The following is a 26,746-nucleotide window of genomic DNA, read 5'->3' as shown; positions in this document are numbered from 1 at the left end:
CAGTGTCACCAATATGCGGATGACACTCAGCTCTATCTCTCATTTAAATCTTCACAAGAGTCTGCTGTGGAGACCATGTCCAAGTGCCTGGAATCCGTGAGTGGATGGATGGGAAGGAACAGGCTGAAGTTGAATCCTGATAAGACTGAGGTGCTACTCGTGGGAGACAAGGGAAGGTTGGGAGATGTTGACCTGGTGTTCGATGGGGTGAAATTGCCCCTGAAGGACCAGGTCCGCAGCCTTGGGGTTGTTCTTGATTCCAAGCTGTCCATGGAGGCTCAGATTTCGGCAGTGAGCCAGGCAGCTTGGTATCAATTGCACCTCATTCGTAGACTGCAGCCCTACCTTCCTGCTCATCAGCTCCCACTGGTGGTACATGCCCTGGTCACCTCTCGGTTGGATTACTGTAATGCGCTCTACGTGGGGTTACCCTTGAAAACGGTCCGGAAATTACAACTTATACAGAATGCTGCGGCTTGACTGCTTACAAACTGTCGCTGCCGGGAACACATCACCCCAGTGTTGTTCGACCTACACTGGCTTCCAGTTATTTTCCGGGCCCAATTCAAGGTGTTGGTATTAACCTTTAAATCCCTATACGGTCTCGGCCCAGTTTATCTGATGGAGTGCCTCCAGCGCCACCAATCATGCCGCCCAACAAGATCAGCCACACAGGACCTTCTCTCAATCCCGCCAACTAAAACAGCTAGGTTGGCGGGGACAAGAGAGAGGGCATTTTCAGTGGCGGTCCCCACTCTCTGGAACTCCGTCCTGTATGACGTTCGACATGCCCCTTCCCTGAATGTATTCCGCCAAGCTTTGAAGACCTGGCTCTTCAGACAGGCCTTTGGGACTTACGGGGAGGGTTAAATTTTTACGACGAATAGCCTACTACTCTGTACTGGAACTGTTTTATTGTTTTATTGTTATATTGTATTTTATGATGTATTTTATTATGATGTAATGTATTGTTGTTAAATTGTACATCGCCTAGAGTGGCCATTGGCCAGATAGGCGACCCACAAATTAAATTATTATTATTATTATTATTATTGTTGTTGTTGTTGTTGTTGTTGTTGTTCATAGATTTCTTTCCATCATCTGTAAAACAGGAACTAAAGCAAAATGTTGCATTTTACTATAACTATGTGGAGAACTTTAGGAATTAAAAATTTGAAATAAAAATGTATTCAAAAGTCAAGATACTTTAGTATATTTATTTATTATTTGATTTATATCCCATCCTTCCTCCCAGCAGGAGCCCAGGGCAGCAAATAGTGTAGGAAATATTTGGGGGAAATAGTGAGGTCCATGATCTGAGCCCCATCGAGCATCTGAGAGTTCAGAAACTTATGCCCAAATGTAATGATAGATCGCTGATGTCACTAATTATGGATAAGTAATCTGTGATTTTGTATCTGCAGATTCCCCTGAATATTTGAGGTTTGCACAGTGTCCCTACAAAATCTGAATAAATTAATATTTCCTCAGTAAATTGTTTTTGAATCATACAGGTATTTTTCCTACAGTAAAGTTTATTCTCCTTGTGGTCTCCCATTATAGTAGCCAAATCTATAATAAATGTTTGTATATCTTTCTCTTCCTTGTGCAGCAAGATGGACAAATGTGTCCACAATAAGCTGAATTCAAAGGAGTTAAGATTCCTTCCACCAGAGAAAGGGAACCTTTGGAGTGAATCCCCTCTGTCCATGGAGGAAACATCTTTTGGTATGAACTTAACAAAATACTAGTGAAAAGGTCATCTGCTCTCCTATTTCCACACAATAGTATTCATAATATTTAAAAATAATATGCACCAGGAAAGACAACAATCAGGTGTCAATAAAACAACACAATCTTTTCCATACAAAAAATAATGGAATATTTAAATAGACTCTAGAACAATAGCTACATGCTACTGAACAGTATTTCAGTGAAACTGAAATAATTCATTTTAGCTTGATTGAACAAAGAAATCTAGGAGTTTTAACGTGCAATCCTGACCATGTCTGCCCAGAAGTAGGTCCTATTGCATTTGATAGGGCTTACTTCCAGGTAAGTGGGGTTAGGATTGCAGCCTTACATGTGAAAAAATAAGATAAACCAAAAATATGTTTTTCTTTTTTGTAAATGCTATCAATAACTGTTCTACTTGGCAGTGTAATTTCTTGCTAATGAAATCTCACTATTCCAAATAAGCATATTGCTTCTTGATCTGTTGCATAGTGATGTGCAATGGAGTAATGGTGATGATTTTCATTTAGCTAAACCAGAGATCTCATAATCCAACACTTGTCTAGCAAAGTCCCAGGGAAATCAATATGTAACTTGCAGGCATAACATTTTTGGGATCACTTTCTATTTATTTAAAAAGTGCAGTCTTATTTTGTGGCACACTATATTGTATCTTTTGCACACTGTCTTCCAAATAAAAACCAAAGTGTTATTTTCTTTTTCTGTGATAGAAAAGCTATAATTGTATTACCTCTTCTTTATCATTGTTTGCCACACTGTACAGACATTTGGCATAGTATTTTCCTTTCTCTTAATGCTTTAAAGAGTACCTCAAGTTGCAGGGAAAAAATAGGGCTTTTAGACCTTTTCTGCACCCCAGTTAAGTGAAATCTGCTCTGGAATATCTTCCCAATTCTGCAGGGGCAGAATCTGGCATTGGAGCAGATATTTCTGTCCCAAAATGATTTCCATGTACAGTAGCTCTTTTTGGAAGAGAAAGGAAGAGGGAGTGGATTAACACTGAAATGACAACAGAAAAGAAAAACACAGAAAATGAAAAGACAGTTAGGAAAAAAACGCGAGCTGAATACTATGTATTTATTTACATTAGCATCCTTAATCCAGTTGCCTGAATTAATCCAGTTAGACTTCAAAAAGCAGTTAACACCACACACCTCCCCAAGTGCTGGATGAATTTTTATACCGTCCTCTCCCTGGTTCAATGGACGTGACTTTTGTGCCTATAGGGCAGCTGATTCACATAAAGAAGCCTGCCTGTTATTACAAAGGAACTGTGTCAGGGCAGCAAACAGGATCCAGCTGGTGGGGTGGCTCCTGAGCTTCTCTATTCCCCTGTGGGTCACTTTGACAGATGGGTGATATTAATGGCACCATGACATTTGGTGACCCAACTTCAAGGAAAATAATCTAGAGAATGCTTTAAGAGTACTCTCAGTTCTTTCCTTTTTTCCTTTGCAGCACCATTTGAACTCAAGATCCCTGGCAAAGCAAGGTTTGCAGGCACTGCTGATTGGTGGCACCTGCAAACCCCACTTTGCCAGGGATTGGCTGCACTTCTGAGTTCAATATATTCTACCAGGTTTGCGCCTGCAAAACTTGCTTTGACAGGGATTGGCTATGCTCAAGAACGGCCTTTGGTAGAGACCTTCCTTTGCCTGTAAGGAAGAAAGGAAGAATTGGGAGTGCATTCAGAGTGGTTCTTTCCTTCTGAAGTTGGGTCACCTAACATCATAGTGATGTCAGATGATGTAAGAAAGGAAGGGGAAAACTGGGAGTTCATTTAAAGTGGTTCTGTCCTTCTGAAGGTGGGCCACCTAATGTCATAGTGATGTCAGATGACTGACAGGTGGTGGCCCCACTCACCTGACAAAGTGACCTGTGGGGATGGAGGAGCTCAGGTTCTGGTCTGCTGTCAACCTCCTGTTCTCTTCCTCTTTGTAATAACAGACAGGCTTTTGTGAACAGTTACTGTGTGATCACTTAAGCAGCCAAAGAAGAGTGACTTCTTAAAAATCCCCATGAACACAGTTGCATCATTCTAGATTATGGAAGTTGATGTACTGAGAATAGTTTGCATTAAATAAAATATCAGTGCAGCAGCTGCAGTCTTCCAGAGGTGTTATTCTACTGACAGTTGGGAAAGTGGGGACCAGAGACGTTTTTATGAATTGACTGCTGAAGCATAAGATGAACAAACCATGAATGTGAACTTAGACACTTGCTATCTTAATTCCTACATGTATAACCTAAGTAAAAGGAGGGTCAGCACCACTTGGACCTTCCCTAATTATAGATTAGGCTAAGAGATAGCAACGGTGGTGCAATCCTATGCATGCTTACTAAGGAGTAAGTATCATGGAGTTCAAAAGGGCATACGTCCAGGTAAATATGCACAGGATTGCCATCTGTATGTGAACTGATTTCTCCAAATCAAGGAGAGTGATGCTATATAGGTGAGGGAGGCCAAAAACAGAAGCTATGATGACCCTGTCATAGTATTACATCCGGGTGGGGAACCTTTTTTCCCCCCAGCCCAAGGACTGCTTTTCCTCATGGACAATCTTCTGGAGGATGAATGCCAATGGTGGGTGGGACTAGAGGCAAAAGTGGGCAGAGCAATGGATGTGACTGGTACCTTTGTACAGTAGGCTACATTTCAGCCACACGAAAGCCAGAGGTTTCTGCATCCCCACAAGACACATTTCTCCAGCCAGGTCACCAAAAGGCATCATCACAGTTCAAAGACACATTCCAGAAGCCACTTGAGGAGGATGGGGAGCAGGGGCAGTAAGGGGGGTGGCCTGCGGAGAGTCGCAAGGGCCAGATAGCACTACCTGCATGGGCACATTCGGCCCCTCAGCCTGAGGTTCTCCATTCCTGCCTCAAATATAAACAGGGGGGGCTGGGGCTGGGATATATATTGGCAACAGTTTTCTTGGGCATTTATTTCAAAATGATTTAAAATGCAGAAATGAATGTAAATAAGAACAATTAAGGTTACAGTGACAAATAGAATGAGCATGATCCATTCATTGTTGCTGCTGGTAGCAAGAAATATAAAGGCTTTTGCTTTATATAGACGTGAATAAAAATGGATGTATACAGTACATTTAAACAGCTTAAATGACAAGGCAAACAAATGGCAGATGTAGTGCATCTTAGACTCAACAGGCAATGGAAAAATATCTCTTAAATAGAGACAGGCTTCAGGATGCTTACATTCAGGGAGTTGCTGCTGACAAATACATAATGTTATCAGTCTCTTATCCTGTTGTAGAAAAGAAGGTAAACATGATGCTAAATATTATTGGAGGAGAATGACTGTATAAATCAAAGGAGAATCTGTTGCTCTCTTGGTTGTCTCTTACATTGACATATACAATTCCAAATAATTTGCAAAAGATAAAGAAGTAACAGCAATCAATCAGAGCTTGGAAGTAACTAGTTACAAGTAACGAATTACTTGTAATTCATTACTTTTTTGAGTAACGAGTGGGTAATTCCTTTACATTTTGATTGTAATAGAACTAGGAGTAATTTTACTACTTTTGTGGAGTAATTGTAACGTTTCCAGAATTACTTTTGGGCATTACTTGGGGGGTCTTCTGCTCCTCTGATTTGTAGATGAAAATCATGTACCTCAAACTGGGCTTCTGTGCAGCGTCGCTCTTTCCTCATGCTCTGTGGGTGGGTAGGAGGCGACGAGGGAGGAGGCAGAGAGTGAGATGGGGTGGAGTGGAGAAAACAATTATTTAAAAAAACAGTGGTGGTGAAGAATGGAGTGGAGGGAAAAAAGATCTGGAGGTCAAAAACATGGATAAAGGAGAAGGAGGCAGCAGCAGAATGGAGATAAAGAACTGTGGAGGTGAAAGATGACAGTGTGTGTGTGTGTGTGTGTGTGTGTGTGTGTGTGTGTGTGTGTGTGTGTGTGAATACTGTGTTTGCACATGGCACAGAAAGTGGCCTCCACCACCCTCTCTGGCTACTGTGCTGCATTTGCAGTATTTTAACTTCTTTGCATCTCAGGGGAAAATGATTGCTTGAGTGAGTGTCCCTTAGTTGGTGGCAGGGCAGGGTCTGGGAGGTGGTTAAGTGAGAGAGATTATGCTGGCTGGCTGAGTGGGGGGGTTGCACTTGGTTTGATGTGCAAAGATCTGAGTAGTGGTCTCAGCCTCCCTCCCCACCTCCCTTACCAGTGGAGAGACCACCATTGCTATCTTATGAAAAAAATAATTATTCTACTACCTTTGTATGTGTTTGTTTATTTTTAATGTTGTTTTAGGCAGCAGCCAAGGCCAGCACCTTGTAGGCGTTTTTTTTAAGTAACTGAAATGTAATTGTAGTGATTACTTTGGAGGAAAAGTAATCAGTTACTTTCAGAGCAATTGTAATTGCAACAGTAATAACTACTTTTTTGGGCCATGTAACTGTAACTGTAATTTATTACTTTTTAAAAGTAATCTTCCAAGCTCTGCAATCAATATGTGGTTCCATATTTGTAAACTCTTGAACAGAAGGACTTTAATGTAAGGGCCTATCTCCATCACAAAATTACAACTGTTTCCCCACTCACATTCTCTATCAGCAGGAAATGCCACAAACTGAACTTCTGTGAGGAAAGTTTCATGGAATAATGACAGAATTTCCAGTACCCTTAACATTCCACAGTTCCCAGAATTCTTTGGGTGAAGTCATGACAAAAATGTACATCTTTGGTGTAGATACAACTCAAGAGATGCCTTACATCAGTGGTTCTCAACCTTTTTTGCTCCATTCCCCCCTTTCACCATTGTTCAGAATATAATTTCCCCCTTCCCAAGATAGTCTCTCATAGCGTGTTGACGTTTCATGAGTGACGGTGGTGTTTCTCGTGAGAGAAAAATTTCTTAGTTTATATTATAACAGAATTTCTTGGAGCACTTTCTGGTCTTTAAATAATAATTTAATTTTGCAAATGAAAATAATGCTGCATGTTCAAGAATCAATCTTAATCTGTGACATTCAATAAACTTTATTGAATGTCGCAGATTAAATTAAAAACAAACTACAATTTTACAGATTGTACATAATCTACAGGACATCACACTTTGCTGAATAGTGGTCCCAATTCCCCCCCTGGAACCCTAAAATTCCCCCCGGGGGGAATTCCCCCCTTGTTGAGAACCCATGCCTTACATAGAAAGAGATGTTTCCTACTTTCAGTGATTTCTACAAAACTGCTATTCCTGTTGCTGCTATAGTGCTTCACACCTACTTGAGTATGTTAAGGGCAGTTTGTGAGTGATAAATTCAAGATGAGATAATCCTTAGGTTTAGAGCTGTCAACCCTCTAGTACTATATAGCTGATGTAGAAGGCTAGAGGCAGGAGAGGGGGTCTTTTATTGTCTCCCGAAACTCACCCCCTCCTTTCTAAACAGCACTCCAAGGTTCTTGTTCTAGTCTATCTGGGGCCAGAAATGGGAGCACTCCTCTTGGGGTGATAGTGGGGATATATTGCTACATTTTGTTTTGACATCATTTAAACATTTTCTACTTGTTAAGCAGTGTGGTCTTCAATATGCATACCATCGCATCTTACGTTTTATGCTTGGTAGAAACGATGTAGCATTCTGATGAGTTAAAATATCAAATACAATCTGTTTTAATGAATGACAAAAGTATATCATGCCCACTCATCCATTTTACACTGGGCTGCAATTGCATGGCACTTTATATTAAAGCCATTTGATTGTGCAGAACAGGGACTTTCAGTCAGCTTAATGAGCTCTTAAACAAATAAAGGGAAATATTGGCTTTCTGCAAACCTCTCGCTGCTTGGCCTGTGACATGAGAAATATAGGGCAAGGCACTGAGTAATAGATCTTTGCTAATTTGAAGTGAGGTGGCGCAGAATTTCAGTAGCTTTCAATAATTCTATTTTTCAAAATTTAATTAGATCCTTTGCAGCTACATGTTCTTTGATTTGAGCTAATTGATCAATGTATTGTGTTTTAATGGGTTTCATAATAATAAAACTTGGCACTAATCTAGACCTTCACATTTTCAAAGTGCTGTACAAACATATAACTAATTAACTCACATGAACCCCTGTGAGGTAGAAATTGTAGTTGATTTCCATGATCTAGTGCCAAAGAGACAGAGGGCATGTCCTAGCCAAAGGTGAGCGATAGACACATACTTAACTCTCCTGTTCATATCAGTCAAACTTAAAAGTTCAAAGTCCCTTAAGTGAGTGTTCTAAGACTATAGAGAATGGCAGTGGCAGATATCCAAATTCATAGGAAACAATTAGGCTTGTGTAGATGAGGTACAGGGAAGATTGGAAAATATTGGCTTTATTTTCCCTAAACCAGAGTGGTATAGCTAAACAAGGATCCTAGGCAGTGTATGTGTGTCTCTTACAGGAATATGGATACTGGTTTCTTTACTAGACCTCTAAAGAGTTCAGAAATGTTCTCCAAGTGTGAATGCTTGGAGCCCAGAAATGTTTTCGTGAGTGGCTGAAGAGCTCTCAGAACCACTGTCAATTATCTTTGCGAAATCATGGAGGACTGGTGAAGTGCCGGATGACTTGAGGCGACCAAATGTTGTCTCTATCTTCAAAAAGGGCAACAGACCACGGAACTACAGACCAGTCAGCCTAACATCAATCCCTGGAAAAACTCTGGAGCAGTTTATAAAGCAGTCAATCTGTAAGCACCTTGAAAACAATGCAGTGATTACTAGGAGCCAATATGGATTTATGAAGAACAAATCCTGCCAAACGAATCTCGTTTTTTGACTGGGTATCTTCCCTTGTAGACTGTGGGAATGCTGTGGACATTATACATCTCGACTTCAGCAAAGCTTTTGACAAAGTGCCCCATGATATTCTGATTAGCAAGCTAGCTGAATGTGGGCTGGATGGAACAACTATCAGGTGAATCCACAGTTAACTCCAGAATTGTACTCAAAGAGTGCTTATCAATGCTTCCTTCTCAAGCTGGGTGGAAGTAACAAGTGGGGAATCACAGGGCTTGGTCCTGGGCCCAGTGCTCTTCCACATTTTTATTAACGACTTGGATGAGGAGGTACAAAGCATGCTTATCAAATTTGCAGATGATACAAAATTGGGGGGCACAGCTAATACCGTGGAAGACAGAAACAAAATTGAAAGGGACCTTGATAGTCTGGAGCATTGGGCTGAAAATAATAGAATGAAATTCAACAGGGATAAATGCAAAGATCTACATTTAGGAAAAAGAAAGCAAATGCAGAGTTATAAGATGAGAGATACTTGGCTGAGCAATACAACATGTGAGAAGGATCTTGGAATTGTCATTGATCACAAGCTGAATATGAGCCAAGAATGTGATGTGGCTGCAAAAAAGGCAAATGTTATATTAGGCTGCATTAACAGAAGTATCATTTCCAAATTGCGTGAAGTATTAGTTCCCCTCTGTTCAGCACTAGTTTGGCCTCATCTTGAATACTGTGTCCAGTTCTGGTCTCCACACTTCAAGAAGGATGCAGACAAACTGGAACAGGTTCAGAGGAGGGCAACGAGGATGATCAGGGGACTGGAAACAAAGCCCTATGGGGAGAGACTGAAAGAACTGGGCATGTTTAGCCTAGAGAAGAGAAGACTGAGGGGAGATATGATAGCACTCTTCAAGTACATGAAAGGTTGTCACACAGAGGAGGGCCGGGATCTCTTCTCAGACATGGAATAATAGGCTCAAGTTGCAGGAAGCCAGATTTTGACTGGACATTAGGAAAAACTTCCTAACTGTTAGAGCCATACGACAGTTGAACCAATTACCTAGAGCAGTAGTGGGCTGTCCAACACTTGAGGCATTCAAGAGGCAGCTAGACAGCCATCTGTCAGGAATGCTTTGATTTGGATTCCTGCACTGAGCAGGGGGTTGGACTTGATGGCCTTATCGGCCCCTTCATACTCTACTATTCTATGATTCTATGGTGTGAAAATGTTTACTTTCACAAACTCTCTCCCAGCCATAGGCAGTGGGTAGTTGATACTCAGCAAGCTCGGGTTGAACAGAAACAGACCAAAATCTCTACCATTAAAGGCTGGACCATACATTACATGCAATGCCTTGATCTGTACCCCCACTGTCTTCAAGGACATAAACTGCCTGATTTAACTTGTGGTCCAACTGAGTGGTTTCATTTTCTCCACTTTCACTATTGACAGAAGTGGATGAAATTTGCAGGTAAGCTGACCCCTAGATAGTGGATAAGGACTTCCAAATTACAATAAAATAAGTCCAAGGGCTTTTGTATTGGGCACATTAACATTTCTATTTCAAAATGAATCATCTATACATTTTTTATTCTTGGCCAAAATTGGATGACATTTGCAGGCAAGGTAACCTAAGGGCATCTTGCCAATTTTCAAAAATATTGGTGCAGTGTTATAGTTTTAGGCCAGGTAAATAAAAAAATTAATCTGCCCTACTGTTTTGTTGGAAGCTGGTCTGGAAACCACAGACATGACAGAGGTGCTATTGGGTAAGAAGCATGCCAATCTGCAGACAAATAGGCCCAAGGACCTTTGTCCTAGGCACCTTTAAAGTTGATTTTTTTTGGGAAAACTAAAAGGGATTCACTTTCTGGCTAAAACAATTCCCTCTGACTATAAGCTTGTCCTGTCAGACACAATATAGCTCTCCCTCTCCCCTTTTCCCCTCTAGTGTTCATTCCCCCTTTATCCCACACTGACACAATGGTAATGGTGTTATGGTAAGCTTAGAGACATCATTTTCACTTTCAGCAGATGTTTGCAGTGTTTTTTTAAAAAAATGTCTGAATTGCCAAGGAACCATGAAGTGCTACTCATACTCATCCCACTTTGTTTCTGACAAGTCTGAAATTCCTCTGATGCACCCTACCTCTTCCTTCCTTCCTTCCTTCCTTCCTTCCTTCCTTCCTTCCTTCCTTCCTTCCTTCCTTCCTTCCTTCCTTCCTTCCTTCCTTCCTTCCTTCCTTCCTTCCTTCCTTCCTTCCTTCCTTCCTTCCTTCCTTCCTTACTTACTTACTTACTTACTTACTTACTTACTTTATATCCTGGCCTTTCTCCCAGAAGGAGCCCAGGATGGCAAACAAAAGTCTAAAAACCTTAAAAACAGACTGTAAAGTATATTAAAAGAAAACATCTTTAAAAACATATTTTAAAAAAAGCAGTAGAAACATCTTAAAAAGCAATTCCAACACAGACGCAGATTGGGATAAGGTCTCTACTTAAAAGGCTTGTTGAAAGAGGAAGGTCTTTGGTAGGCACTGAAAAGATAACAGAAATGGTGCCTATCTAATATTTAAGGGGAGGGAATTTCAAAGGATAGGTGCCACTACACTGAAGATCCACCTCCTATGTTGTACAGAACAGACCTCCTGATGACAGGGTATCAGCAGGAGACCCTCACCTGCAGAGGACAGTTATCAACTGGGTATATAAAGGATAAGATAATATAAACAATATAAACAAGTGTAAAATTATGCATATTGGAGCAAAAAATCTTAATTTCACATATACGCTCATGGGGTCTGAACTGGCGGTGACCGACCAGGAGAGATACCTCGGGGTTGTAGTGGACAGCACGATGAAAATGTCGACCCAGTGTGTGGCAGCTGTGAAAAAGGCAAATTCCATGCTAGCGATAATTAGGAAAGGTATTGAAAATAAAACAGCCGATATCATAATGCTGTTGTATAAATCTATGGTGCGGCCGCATTTGGAATACTGTGTACAGTTCTGGTCGCCTCATCTCAAAAAGGATATTCTAGAGTTGGAAAAGGTTCAGAAGAGGGCAACCAGAATGATCAAGGGGATGGAGCGACTCCCTTACGAGGAAAGGTTGCAGCATTTGGGGCTTTTTAGTTTAGAGAAAAGGCGGGTCAGAGGAGACATGATAGAAGTGTATAAAATTATGCATGGCATTGAGAAAGTGGATAGAGAAAAGTTCTTCTCCCTCTCTCATAATACTAGAACTCGTGGACATTCAAAGAAGCTGAATGTTGGAAGATTCAGGACAGACAAAAGGAAGTACTTCTTTACTCAGCGCATAGTTAAACTATGAAATTTGCTCCCACAAGATGCAGTAATGGCCACCAGCTTGGATGGCTTTAAAAGAAGATTAGACCAATTCATGGAGGACAGGGCTATCAATGGCTACTAGCCGTGATGGCTGTGCTCTGCCACCCTAGTCAGAGGCAGCATGCTTCTGAAAACCAGTTGCCGGAAGCCTCAGGAGGGGAGAGTGTTCTTGCACTCGGGTCCTGCTTGCGGGCTTCCCCCAGGCACCTGGTTGGCCACTGTGAGAACAGGATGCTGGACTAGATGGGCCACTGGCCTGATCCAGCAGGCTCTTCTTATGTTCTTATGTTCTTATGTTAAGACAATATTTCAGATATCTTGGTCTCAAGCTGTGTAGAGCTTTGTGCACCAAAACTAGAACCTTGAACTTGGCCCAGTAGCTAATGGGCAGCCTGTGAAATTCTTTCAGCAATGGGATAACATGTTGGTAATACCCTGCCCCAGTGAGCAGTCGCGCCACCACATTTTGCACCAGCTGCAGCCTCCAGATCAACCTTAAGGGCAGCCCCAAACAGAGTGCATTCCAGTAATCCAGCTTGGAGGTTACCATTGCATGGACAACAGTGGTCAGGCTATCCTGGTCCAGAAACGGCCGCAGCTGTCTTACCAGCCGAAGCTGGTAAAGGCACTCCTAGCTACTGAGGTCACCTGGGCCTCTAGTGACAAAGATGGATCCAGGAGCACCCCCAGACTATGAACCTGCTCTTTCAGAGGGAGTACAATGCCATCTAAAGCAGGCAACTGACCAATTATCTGAACGTGGGAACCCCCAACCCACAGTGTCCCCGTCTTGCTAGGTTTCAGACTCAGTTTACTAGGATTTGGGATCCAATATGTACCGCTACAAACAAGACTATGAGCAGTCATAGTCCAGTTTCTGAAGCCTTGGCCATGATACCGGTGTTAAAGAGCCTTTTGGGCCACAGCATCACACTGTTGTTAATTTATGTTGCATTATTTACACACAACAGCTTATATACAACAATAGTTATGCTACTGAGCTGACTAGTCACTTTTGTGCCATACGTGTTTTTACTTCTTCTTTCTGCATATTAACAGTTTATATTTGTGTTGGCTAAATTTCACACTATGGTTGGCCCAATTTTTATTTAATTGATTGAAACTGTTAGAATCATTCTTCTGAGGCATTAAGGGAAATATTGGGCAACCCTGGACTACTATGTGCAAACTCCCACTGGAAAACTCATTCCAAACTGATGTTGCTCAACACCTCTGAACTTTCATAGGGCATTTTCACCATGTGAAAAATCTTGCCCAAGTAGGCTATTTAATTAATTACACTTTCTTATCTAACACAGCAACTAGAAGAAATGCAAGTATATCTCTGGATATGGAGAAGCATATGCATCTTCATACCTCTTGATTTGTTTAGAATGTCTGTAGCCACTCTCACTTTATCAAAACCAGAATCTAAGGCTACTTCACATTTTGGGCTATTCTCCATTCTTTGAATAAACATGCAGAGAGAGTGTGGTGTTGCTATGGCATCCCATTGTACATGCATTCCATTATACACCCACAATGTGCTTATGTACATATGTCATTTTTGCTCTACATTTAATGCATGAAGGAGAACTGGTGCAGACCCACACTGTATTTATTATATTCAAAATGTTTATTAACACACTCTTCATCTTTACAGATACTCAGGTGGTGTACAGAATATAAAGCACAATAATCAGTTATAAAACCATAAAACACTCCATTAAAACAAATAAAGGCAGCTAAAAATCAAACTGTGCCTGCATCAGAGCAGATGAAGCAATCATCTCCTTAAAAACCCTTAACATTCCTGGGCAAAGGAATGAGTCTTGACCTGGTGCTGAAATGACAACAGCGTCAACACCAGTCAGGAGGGGAGCATATCTGAGAGGCAGAGAAGGCGCTCCCTTGTATCTTCACATTGTGGATATCCTGACACAGAGAAGAGGGCTCTGTTAAAAAGCTCCGGCAGGCTGGTATAGGGTGAGGCACTCCTTCAGGTATTTGGGTCCCAAGCTGTTTAGGGTGGAATCGATCCCAAATCTTTCCTCTTTCTAACAAATCTACATCTGATGAAGTGAAGGAGAAAGAAGCAGAAGTAGAGACTGGGTGAGAGAAGCAAAGCTAGAAATGGTTGGAACTATGCTGAGTTCCCAGCTGAGATCCATAGTGCTGGCACAGCTTGCAGGTCATTTAGAACAACCCCATCCTTAAGGGAAGATCTTTCACACATCTTCCATATCTCCCCTCTGCTACACCACACATTAGTGTGCCTTCAGAATAACCCACATCTGAGGCTTGATTCTACTCCTCTTTAAGTGCTAGTAACAATTATTCTTATTTCAGGGTTCTTTTAAAAAACTAATGGAAAATGAAATTATCATGGATTTTGCCAATTGGTGAAGGACAGCAGAACCATGACAAACATGTGCAGTTACCTAACAGCTGCTCAAACTATTTGAACCTCAAAGGGTAAAACTCACTGCAGAGCATGAGACAAACATCAGTTGTAATTAATTAGGCTGAGAGAAAACTTAATAGGTCAAATCCATATTTAGCTATTTGAACTTTGTTCACATTGGAATCGGTGGGACAAGTTAGTCATGACTTTAGTCCCACTACTTTCAGTGGGAACAAAGTTAAACAAACTTAGGTCTTACTTCTGAGTAAGTATGTATAATATGGAACCAGCCCTATGCTTTTTATTTAATTTTCATATCAAAATCTGTATATTAATGGAATAACCTTTTCATCAGTATTTATGTTATAATTAAAAGTTACCTGTGCACTCTTTTGCAGAGAAGGGCTTTTCATTCATAACATTGGGGACAGGTCTCCATGTTTGTTGGGCATGCTCACATGGAATTCTCCTTAACATGCTCATACAGAAAGGTCCAGGTGTACATCAGTCATCCTGTGATTACAAGGAACCATTTAGTCAGGGAGATATAATGTCTTATAGCTTGTGTAAATATACCTGTACACTGATCACCTTGGCAACCTCCTGCTTAGTCAGCCTCAAGAGTTATAACTGTAAGAGTTATAATAATACTTGAAGAAAGTGATAGAAACACAACTACATATTTCTCTGAAATCACAAAGTCCCAAATAGCCTTGGGAAGCCTTGTTCCAATATAATTCACTTTGAAATTCAATGTTTAAAAGATTTACAGAATAAGAGAGATAAAAGAAAGATATAATCAATACTCCATTTAATAAAGCAATGTGAGAAAAAAAACCTGTTGGCATTATATCCTGATTCTTGCAAAATACTACAATTCATCCTGAAGAACAAATCGCCCCATCCTCAAGGATCAATTGATGGTAATGAAATGGCTTATCTTCCCCAGGATTATAAGTCCTACATTAAATATACTGCAAGAATTCATAAATTGTAGAAGGACTTCAGGGAACATGGCAGATCAGAATGTTATTGTGCAATGCAAAGGGATTCACACAAGACACAGTCGTTCGCTTGATTATGACACTTTTCTATTGCCAACCTTTGGACCCTACTCCAAATTCATGCCCACTCAATAAATACAGATGGTTCCCTAGGTAGCAATCATTTCTTCCCTTCTTCTCTCTGTGCTTCCTGAAAAAAGTCTGAAGGGAATATAAAGAACAATATGGGCTTTCCAGACAACCTGCTTATTAAGCACTTAATCTGATATGTGTGCAGGGAGATTAGATGATGCTGAATAGTTAATGAACATTCATTCTGATTTGTTTGCAGGGAGGTTAGATGTTGCAGCAAAGCAAGTATTATCTCACACATTTCAGAGCATTTCCCCATCACTTTTTTCATTCCAAAAAGTCTGATTTGCAGGGGAAGGAGACGGAATTGTTTTGCAATCTAAATCGGGTGGTATGTCATTGAATCCCATCTGAAAATTGTGACACTCTGGAAGCACCCTCAGTTTGTGTGCATCTCTCTTTTCTCTTTGCATCTCCTTAGCTATTTCAAGTAGAACTGTGTGCAAATGGTGCAAAGTTGAAATTTTCCACTGAGAAATTGGGATGAACCAGTTCAGTAAATTTATCCAGAGGGAAGACAAATGTATTGTTGTTGTTAAATTCAATTTCTATCTCACCCTTCCTCCTAGGAGTCCAGGGTGGCAAACAAAAACACTAAAAGCACTCTAAAACATCTTAAAAACAGATGACTTTAAAACATATTAAAGCAAAACATCTTTAAAAAGAAAAAGCTTTAAAAATATCTTAAAAAGCAATTACAACACTTTCTTGGGGTTGGTCCCTTCTTTCTTTTTTCCTACGTGGTGTTGTTGCAGCAGCTGCTGCTGCAGTTGCAAGATAGGTAGCTCGCCCTCCATTCCCCATAGTTGTTCTCTGAAGCAGTGAGCCTCCTGTACTCATGGTAGCTCCCCACACATTTTGGAATCCTGATTTTCTAGGGTTCTAAAATGCATGGGGACAATGGTGGCTGGTTTTGAACTTTTGAGGAGCTGTCCAAGGTGCTGAACCTATTTTGGGAATAGGCTACAGCAGCTTGGACAGCTTCCTGACCGTTTAGACTGCCTCACTAATATGAAGCCACCAGTTGCCACTGCATGGGGAGCTTCCACTGCTTGCCCCTTAGGTGTTTAATTTACCCCTTATTGTAATGCCTGAAGAAGGCTCCTGGGCTGCATAGCTTGAATGCTTCTGCATGCCAAAGCAAAAAAACAAAAAACAATCCTACACATAGACATCCAGATTTCACAGAGAAGGGTCTAGCCTAGCCTTATCCCTGTTAGTTTTCTATGTGTGAGAGAGTGTATGGGAGATCATTCTATCAAGTGATCCTGAAGAGATACAGTTGAAGGGGAGGTGTATCACCTCATCTGCTGCTTGCGCAAACATGCCCTTATTTACACTTGGTTACAGGATTTATTTCTCACTGTTATGAATAAATACTGTATAGTGTTTGTCTTGAATATGTGAGTTTGTGTTAGGAGGCCTTGCAGCAGGTGTCAAAGGAAAAAATAGCTGAGGTGTAATCTACCAGAGAAAGTCTCTAAATTGAGAATATCTAAATTACATATGCAATTAACCAGAGGGAGGGGGAGGAATTGTGTGTATTCCTGTGGAAATGCAGTTGAAACACTGAAAGGCCTTTATTTCCTTCAGAAAAAGAACATATCTTTAATTTTCAGTTGATTAAATTACTTTATCATATAGCCAAAAAAAAAAAAAAACCACCCTAGAACAGTAGTCTCTGGGACCAGGGAATTCTTCAAAAAAATATTGTGCTTTGTAGAAACAAAGCAAACTTTAAAAGCTGGGAGGTAGTCTCATTGAATTCATTGGGGCTTACACCAGAGAAGACATATGTAGCACTGTGCTGTAACATCTGTGTGGTACCACATTGGTGAAGGCTGCTGTAGGCTATTTCAGATTTCCCTTTCTGACCTCATAAACCTCTGTTGTCTCCCTTGCCTTATAAAAAAATGGAACTTCCACATTGTAGATGCAAAAGGGAGGCATGTTGGAGGCAAATCAGGGTCAGACTGGGGGAAGGCATAGATCCAAGAATCCAAAGCTTTCCCATTACCCAAACAGCCACCTGCCTTGAAATAGGGTGAAATGTATACCAGCTAGGGATGGGAGAGAAATTCAATTCAGTTCACATTTCAGGCGGAATATATCAAATGCACACTTTCTGAAACAATAAGACATTATCCTTTCACTTAAGATAAATCTCTAGATTATCCAGTTCAGAGGATTATCTTGGAGCAAGTTGTATGGGTGACCTATTCAGATGAAAGGTTTTCACACCTGTGGACATTTCTTTGAAAGTTATTTTGTAGATTCTGTGTGGCACATAATGAACAAGCTCTACATGCAACAGCCCTGTCTAATGGCTGTGAGAGACCATAGCTCATTGGTAGAACACACACTTCGCAGGCATAAAGTACCAGTTTCAGTCTCTAGCATCTCTGGTTAACATGGTTAGGTAGCAGTAGCATTTGGCTGAAACATCTGGTCTTCAATTTTTTTTATTGTACTTTCAGGGGAGGGGGAGGGCAGGCAAAATGGTGTGAATAATCTGAATTTGTTGGAACATAGGCAAAGAAAACATTTTTAATAAAACTGAAGGGGAGCACTTACCAAAAACGTTGGGCAGCAGAATCTTTCTTAAACTTATTTTTTAAATTTTAAGCCACTTTTTAAATTTTTATTTTGTACAGAAAGGATATGAACAACAGTAGTTGGCAATCAGGCAGCCATCATTTTCTTCCACAATGTGTCAGTGGAATGATGTTACAGCATGACAGCGTAATGCATTGCTAGAAAAACAAAGTTGGTGGCCTGAATTGGTCAGAGAGGCCACTCTCCCCAATAATATGGAAGGACTCTACATCATGACATGTTAGAGAAGAAAATGATAGCAAACTTGAAGTAGCCAGGATATTTTCTATATATGAAAGAGAACTGATTTGAGAAAAATGTCCCTTGCCTTTACTGGTAACCCTCCTCCACCATCAGCTATTCAAAAACTTTTGCCTTCGGCCTGAGAATTTAAACCTATAACTCCCTTCTACTTTTGTAGCTACTAAATGGGGCTGAGGAAGTTGGAGGACATTTTTCAGCCACTGCTAGGTTGCAGCTGATGGAAACAACCTTGATGGGAGACCTTGGAGACCCACTACCAAACATGACATGCAGTATGAGCAGGAATAAAGCATCTTCTAAGAGCATTCAATGAGTGCTCCTTATTGTGCACAAAATCCGTTTGAACATGAGCAGTTGTGCATGTATACTAAAGCTGCTGGATTTTGGCAACAAGTTGCACTTTAAAAAACCATCATACAAAAGAACACAACTCTCCCCCCACCCCACTGGTGCTGTAGAAACAGGATGCCGCTCTGTAAATGGATTTTGTAAATGGGGAAAAACAATATAGTTACTTGTAATCAAGGAAAAGGCTACAAATGCAAACCACATCTCCCTATATTCATTGTAATAAAATGCCTCTTTCTCACTCAATTAACTTTGGTAAATTTAGGAAGAAATTCCCAAGAGATGTCTTTTGAAAATCTTTTCTACTAAAGAATCTGGCAGCAGTAATGACACAAATCCATTTAAAAGATGGATTTCTGACATCACTCTCAAAACTGTTGAGCTGCAGCTGTCTGATAATTCAAGAGACGATATGAAAGAAGAGGGCTTTTAATGAGGAAACTAGTCTTCATCAATCATAAAATCTTCAAACCAATGTGAAAACATAAACCTTCTTTGTCAATGTTTGGCAGAATATGTTTTTCTCTAAGAGATGTGATGTTGCTGTACCTTGTTTCATTTCATTGTTTAGATGACCGACAATGAAATCCTTTGCAACTGAAAATTGAAATCCTGAGCAACTTTGCAAGTTTGCTCAGAAGTAGGGATGGGAGAGACATGTAGGAGTGAAAATATCATAGATAAATGTAATGCCAACATCCACCATCAGGCGGAGAGACAGACAGACAGACAGAGAATTGTTTCAGGCAGCTGATATTAGGTGCCAAGAAGGGGAAGCAAAGTGTTAGTTATTTACTTTCTTACTACATTTATTGCAAGGGAGATGGAGAAGGGTCTCCTGGATCAGACCAGTGGCCCATCTAGTCCAGCATCCTGTTCTCACAGTTGCCAACCAGATTCCCATGGGAACCCTGCAAGCAGGACCTGAGCGTGCGAGCGCTCTCCCCTCCTGCAATTTCCAGCAACTGGTATTTGGAAGCATACCGCCTTCAACTATGCCTCAGTCCTGCTTCAGGTGTCAAAAGAACTTGGCTGGCTTTAGGTTAGACATCAAGTAAACAGGACAGAGGCCAGTGTGATCCTGTGCATGGAATATTTAACTCAGACAAGGGAAATCAGGGTTACTTCGAAGCTTTTCTCAGCCAGAAAACCCAGTGGATAATTTTGAGTCAATCTCTGTCTTTCTGCTTGCCTTGCCTGACAGGGTTGGTGTGGGGGTAAATTGAGAACCCCATATTAGCTACTATGAGCTGCTTAGAGGAAGGGCAGAGTACAAATGTGATATATAACCCCCCCTTCAAAACAAATGTCATAATTTGCTGCAGAATCTTGACGAATGCAATTATACTGGCTTCCTGCCAGTATTTCCGTTTGTCAATCAGATGTAACATCTGATTTTAATCAGGTATATAGCTATATTTATGATCTTGCAGAATGATGAAAAAATGAAAAGGCATTGCTGGGCATGCATAAGTTGTATCATGTTGCTAAATATCCAATAGGAGCTAAAATACTAAAGCAATTATGCCTGGTCCCAGGCTATGGTCTGAAGGCACATGAGGCCAGCACCCTGCTGAAGCTAAGGAGGGTCACGTCTGGTTAGTGCCTGGATGGGAGACCACCTGGGAACCATTCGTAAGCCGCCTTGGGTTTCTATGATGAAAAGAAAGGTGGGGTATAAATGTAATAAATAAATAAATATTAAACATCTTTGCCAACCGCAAATGTTGCAACATCTAAGAATTATTACAATGGACCTGGTGTTTATGCAGTGCTGTGGAACACTATGTAAGAGTAAGTTCCTTGTCAGTTCCTAGTACACACATCGTGTACTTAGACTTTCAAAAAGCTTTTGACAAGGTACCTCACCAAAGACTTCTGAGGAAGCTTAGCAGTCATGGAATAAGAGGAGAGGTCCTCTTGTGGATAAGGAATTGGTTAAGAAGCAGAATCCCGTTCCGTGCCCGGTACCTGCCGGGCAAAGGGGCGTGTTTGCGGCTGCTGCCGAAGCCAGGCCGCCATCAAGGGTGTGTCCGTGCACACGTGGCGCGCCAGCGCGCCGTCGTGACGCACAGTAAGGAGGCGGGGCAGCTGAAGGCCATTTAAGGCCACTCCACCAGCCTCCCGCCCTCCTTTGAATTTTGGCGGCGGAGGCCTTGTGGCGGCGGCTGCTGCGCGCCGCGGGGAGCCTTCCGGCCGCGGCGGGCCCTTTGGCCTCCCGCCCTCCTTTGAATTTTGGCGGCGGAGGCCTTGTGGCGGCGGCTGCTGCGCGCCGCGGGGAGCCTTCCGGCCGCGGAGGGCCCTTTGGTGCGCTGGCCTAGCGGGGGCAGCGGCGGCAGCGGGACGCGAGGGGCCTTCGGGCCGCGGCGAGGCTCGGGAGGCCTTCCGGCCACGGCGAGGCCTTTGATGGGCCGGCCTCGCGGCTGCGACGAGGCACATGGGGACTTCCAGCGGCGGCGAGGCACGGGAGGACTTTCAGCCGCGGTGAGGCCTCTGATGGGCCGGCCTTGCGGCTGCGACGAGACGCGTGAGGACTTTCAGCCGCAGCGGGGCACGGGTGGCTTTCCAGTTACAGTTTCAGTTTCAGTTACCCCTGAGGAAGAATCTTTAATTCAGAACATGTCAGGCCTAAACAAACTGCACTGCTATGGGGCCACCTTTGATGCTCTTCTGCTCTCTCCTGTTTCTTTCCTTCAAACTATCACCTTCTGATTCCATCATTTATCATAGAAATAATGTTTGGGATTAAGGGAAACACAACAACCTACTTCTAGTTAAATAGTACCCTAGACTTTCTATCATAAACCTGGAATATGTGGAGTAGGGGGAGAGACAATGTTTAAAATTTAATTCTATGCTGATAGTAAAAGAGAGATTGAAAGGCCAAATATGTCTTGCAACCCAGGGCATGTGTGTCTGTGTTTTAAGTATGCAGAGAGAAATGTTTACTTTAGCTGAAGGTGAATCACAGTCAGCATTTTTATGGATTAAATATAATTTGAAAAGAACAGTAGGGGAAAAGGTTATTTTAAGGATTTTCTATTTAAACTAAACAAAATATTTATGCAGGCAGGCTTCTGTGCAGAACATAGAGGCAAGTATTCAGGGAGAGCTCCTGTCTGTTTCTCTAAGCATAGTAATGCAGCAGGTAAAGGGATGATGCATAGACGAAGAGCTGTCTCTCTACTCTTCTATGTATTTAGGTCCAGTTCCACACTTTATGTGGCAATTGACATTGCCGCTTGCTCACTACATGTCTCTCACAATGCTGTAATGGGTGGCAAACCTCCAGTTAGGGCCAGGAGATACTTCTATTGGGGTCCCCTTCCCATTACAGAAAGCAAAATAGGAATAGACTCCTTTTCTTGATACTGAAGTGTATTTTTAGTTTAAACTAAATGTTACTTTTCAGTTACCAATTACCTAGAGAGGTAGTGGGCTATCTGACACTGGGGGCATTCCAGGGGCAGCTGGAGAGGGGATGCTTTTATTAAGGGATGTACTGAGAAGGCCATCCCACTTCCTCACTGTTTTGCAAACCAGGAAAGTTCAGAGAAGGGGTTAGTCAATTAGGGAGAACTTGAGATGAGAGGGCCCCCCCAAAAATTGCCTGCACTCCCACACCCTCCTGCTGCCTGTGGCCGCCACTTCTTTTGCAGAATAACCTAGAAAGATGCTCTGTCATAACGTAGCGGCCATTTGGATTGGAGCAATGCAATGTAATTACAAAGAGCAGAGGCTTTTTGATGAGGGTGGGGGGCAGCTGGAGACAGAAAGGAGGCTGCAGGAGCCAGTAGGGACCCCCAGTTAGTGCTGCAACCTCACCTCCAAAACTACTTCAACTCCAAATGCAAAGGGAACTCATCCCCCCCTTTTTTCACTGTCAAGCTTCTCCCCCCCCCAAATACGTTCTTCAAAACCCAGGTAAAAATATATGAACCTTTCCATCAGTTAAGTCCCATAAACCTCTGTCCTAAGACCCATTTAATCTGTGGTATTCTGAGTAAACACACATAGGATTCTGCTGTATGTGTGCAATCACATGCCCCCTTCCGGGGGAAGAAGTAACGATACACTCGGGGATTTTCTCATAAGTAAGTATGCATAGAATTGGTCCAATTCATATTTCTCTGAGTAAATTATTTAAACATAATGGAATTAATCACGTGCAGGCTGCACATTTGCTTGCATCTTCTCTTTAGCTAGTTTACAAACTGGTCTGTAGATAAGGTGCCCACCTTTTTTACAGGCCTCTAGTCCTGTGCTTTTAAGAGTCATTTGATCTGCAGACATTAGAAGATGACATTGCTTAACTCCATGCCATCTAATAACTGCTGAATACGAACCTGCTATTAAAGGCACAACAACAAGCCAGAAGGATATGTGGGGCCAGGGCCCCCCAAAGGAGTGGGAAGCAGCCCCCAGCAGAGGCTGCTTGAGAAAAGTGTCCCTTCCCAGCTACGCTCGAGGGCTATGGACCTTGCTTGCAGACTGCCCAGTTATGGGGAGACTCATTTTATGATGTGGTTTTTCTTTATTATGCGGTTTTCCGGATCCTATGGACGCACTGGTCCAGGGGACAATTGATGAAGACATACAGTTGGGCAGGGTTATTGGCCCCTTCCCATCATCCCCTACCTCTGCTCTCTCAGTGCCCCCCCCCGTATAGTGCCCAAAGTGGCAGTGGGCAAAGTCTACCTGATTCACCATCCGTCATACAAGTGGGGTCAGTCAGTGATGGCTTCATACCAGATAGTCTATGCACAGTGCACTACACTTCATTCAATATAGTGCGCACCTGTGGCAGAGATGCCTTATGGGCAAGTGTGGCAGCTAATCTGCCTGCGTTGCCAGCTGTTACACATGGTGGATTTTGAGCTGCTGAGTTTTGCTTTTTAGGTCAACTATGCAGCAGAGCATTACCTATGGGCTGCTGTATTCTTGCATGGAGCACTTCAGCCCCTTCTTGGAAGGGACAGCCAGGAGACGAGAGGCCCCAGAAGCGGTGGGGCACTATTTTCATGATGTCCAGTTCTCGGGTAGGGCAGACTTTGGGTGCATGTTAGCGCTTGATGGCACAGTTTATAGCGTAGCTATGAACTGGGGAGTTCTTTTGGCAGCTGGGGAAGTGGAGGATCCTGCCCCAGTGTTCACCTTCCAGGGTATTAAAATCGACTTTTGGACCCAGGGCTGTAGGCTGCCTGGGAAAAGCTTGAATTGTTGCAGATCAAGATCCTGAAGTTTTCAGGGGCTGGGAAAGTGTTTGCTTTCTGCCCTTCAGGTATTGGGGGCCTTCTGCGGTGGGGTTTATAGTGCCATAACAGGGATTTCACAGCCTTACCACAGGTTCAGGGTTTTGGCTGCCTTATGCGCCAACCTGCGGTGTGGCCCCCTCCGTTCCTGCAGTGCGTCAATGGTGTTTCAGTTAGAGGAAGGACCGACTCTGCTAGTCCCATACCGCATACTGGGAGATGGAGGAGGGGAGTCAGAGATGGTCAGGGCAGGAGGGGATTCCTGGGAGTTGGGGGATGGCAGGGGCTATGCAAAGCGTGGCCTATTCCTAGGAATCACGTCCTGGAATTCATCACAGATGGTAGGAGTAAAGCTTGTCTGCCAGTGTGTCGCAAGGTAGGCTTGCAGGGGGCCTTTAGGACCATTCACATGTCTTGGGATATGTCATGTGCTGGCCAGCTGGCCCATGCACACCCCCATACCCCTTATCCTCACCCTCCATGTTCACCTGACCCGCCAGGGATTGTTGATCAGGGAGGTGCCCTGTGACCATCATGCTTCAAAGCTCAGCGGTTACATGTAGCACCCCTCACACTTAATTTTGGAGCCTTCCGGATGGGGGGTGGGGGTGTTTGGGGCCAGGTCAGACTTCCCTTCGAGCCATCCTGGGGTCCAAGGTTTGTTTCCAGGCAGACCAGGGGTACAAGAGTCATTCCACATTATTTTACCCTCCCCTGGACTGGACACTTCCCCATGACGGCGACATAGTGTTTTGGCCGGAAGCTATAGGCCTGGTTGCCTGATATTCAGGGGGAGCGATCTTCCCTCATAAAGTTTCGGTCTAGTGTCGCGATGCCTGGGAGCGGACCCATGGGGGTTTGAGGGCCATGCCCCTCCGGAATTGGGGTTGCCTACCTGGCAGTGGAATTGCCTACCTGGGACGGTCTATTTGGTTTTGTATATGCAGGTGCAGGCCGTTAGGAGGTGGAAGTAGGGGGCGCATGGAATACATTCACCGCAGGGGCGAGTCTGAAGGTCTGGGACCCAACTGTTCACGATTGTTTCTGTTTTTGGCAGGTTGCTGGACGGGGATGGAGCAGACGCGCAGTCTACTCTGCAGCCATGGCATGAGCTCATAGGCTGGCCTTGGGGCCGCAAACGCACATTGGTTCACAGCTGGGCCTCTGATGGTGGGCCATGGTTTGGTGACTGGGTCGACAGAGTATGCGCTGGAATGGTCTCCTACCCATGTCGTTCCAGCAGGTTCTGGGCAGAAGGTTACTGAAGGGCAAGACATGTGAGAACATGCAGTTGAGGCCACAATAGCCTCTGGTCGTCTGCTATGGTCAGACAGGAAGGGCAAGGCCCTCAGTGGCAGGCATGTGAGGACATGCAGCTGAGGCCTTGGTAGCCTCGGGTCGTCTGCTGTGGTCAGACATGGAGGGCAAGGCCCTCAGTGGCAGGCATGTGAGGACATGCAGTTGAGGCCACGGTAGCCTTGGGTCGTCTGCTGTGGTCAGACATGGAGGGCAAGGCCCTCAGTGGCAGGCATGTGAGGACATGCAGTCGAGGCCTCGGTAGCCTTGGGTTGTCTGCTGTGGTCGGACATGGAGGGCAAGGCACTCAGTGGCAGACATGCTTGGACATGCAGTTCGGGAGGCAACGATGCCATCCTCCTGAGGGACCTGCAGAGGGGTCTGCATGAGATTCTTATCGGGTGTGGGGTAAAGGGAGACTAAGCAGAGGCTTGTCCCCCTTTTGTGGCAAAGAAGTGCGGGAAAAGGTTTAAAGGGAAAGGGCAGCTAGGTGACACCTTTAGGCACCTTTGGGGGCGATTGGCGGTCCGGGGGCCTGCAGCTCAGGGCTATACGGCCCGGGGGGCAGAACACGGGCCGCCTTTGGGGCCAACGTGCCTCATCCGCTCGGAGTTTCACGGCTCCGGGGGGCGGTGATGCGGGTTGGACCCCCTACACATCTTCTGGGTGTGGCCTGAGCTGGGGGTCTGGCACAGGGCAGCCCCGGGCTCAGGCAAGGTTTGATCGCCCTATGGCTGCAAGCAGGCTTTGCCTGGATCATCAGAATGCTCCCGCACTTGATTTCCCCTCTGCAGGTTCATTATTCCAATTGATTCCGTTTAATAAAGTGGCCCATGATTTAACCCAATGAATGGTGTTTGTGTTTTATTTCGGCAATAGGCCGCAATCCCGTTCCGTGCCCGGTACCTGCCGGGCAAAGGGGCGTGTTTGCGGCTGCTGCCGAAGCCAGGCCGCCATCAAGGGTGTGTCCGTGCACACGTGGCGCGCCAGCGCGCCGTCGTGACGCACAGTAAGGAGGCGGGGCAGCTGAAGGCCATTTAAGGCCACTCCACCAGCCTCCCGCCCTCCTTTGAATTTTGGCGGCGCCCGCCCGACCCTCCCTCTACTGCAGTGTGATTCATTTGGTCGCTACGGGGCCGACTAGGAATTTTTGGCCTGCCTGCCTCGCTTTGCTGGCAGGTTTCTTTTGCCTACTCCACACTGTGGTTGGGGGGACGGGTCAAGGGTTAGCACGGGTGCCTTTGGGGTTAATAGGCTGATTGGTGTGTTTTTAGCTTCAATATGTCAACGGTCACTTGTGGCAAAGAAGTGCGGGAAAAGGTTTAAAGGGAAAGGGCAGCTAGGTGACACCTTTAGGCACCTTTGGGGGTGATTGGCGGTCCGGGGGCCTGCAGCTCAGGGCTATACGGCCCGGGGGGCAGAACACGGGCCGCCTTTGGGGCCAACGTGCCTCATCCGCTCGGAGTTTCACGGCTCCGGGGGGCGGTGATGCGGGTTGGACCCCCTACACATCTTCTGGGTGTGGCCTGAGCTGGGGGTCTGGCACAGGGCAGCCCCGGGCTCAGGCAAGGTTTGATCGCCCTATGGCTGCAAGCAGGCTTT

This window comes from Rhineura floridana, chromosome 1 (assembly GCF_030035675.1).
Source record: "Rhineura floridana isolate rRhiFlo1 chromosome 1, rRhiFlo1.hap2, whole genome shotgun sequence".
Taxonomy (NCBI): Eukaryota; Metazoa; Chordata; class Lepidosauria; order Squamata; family Rhineuridae; genus Rhineura; species Rhineura floridana.
Note: the sequence above shows the minus strand (reverse complement) of the source record.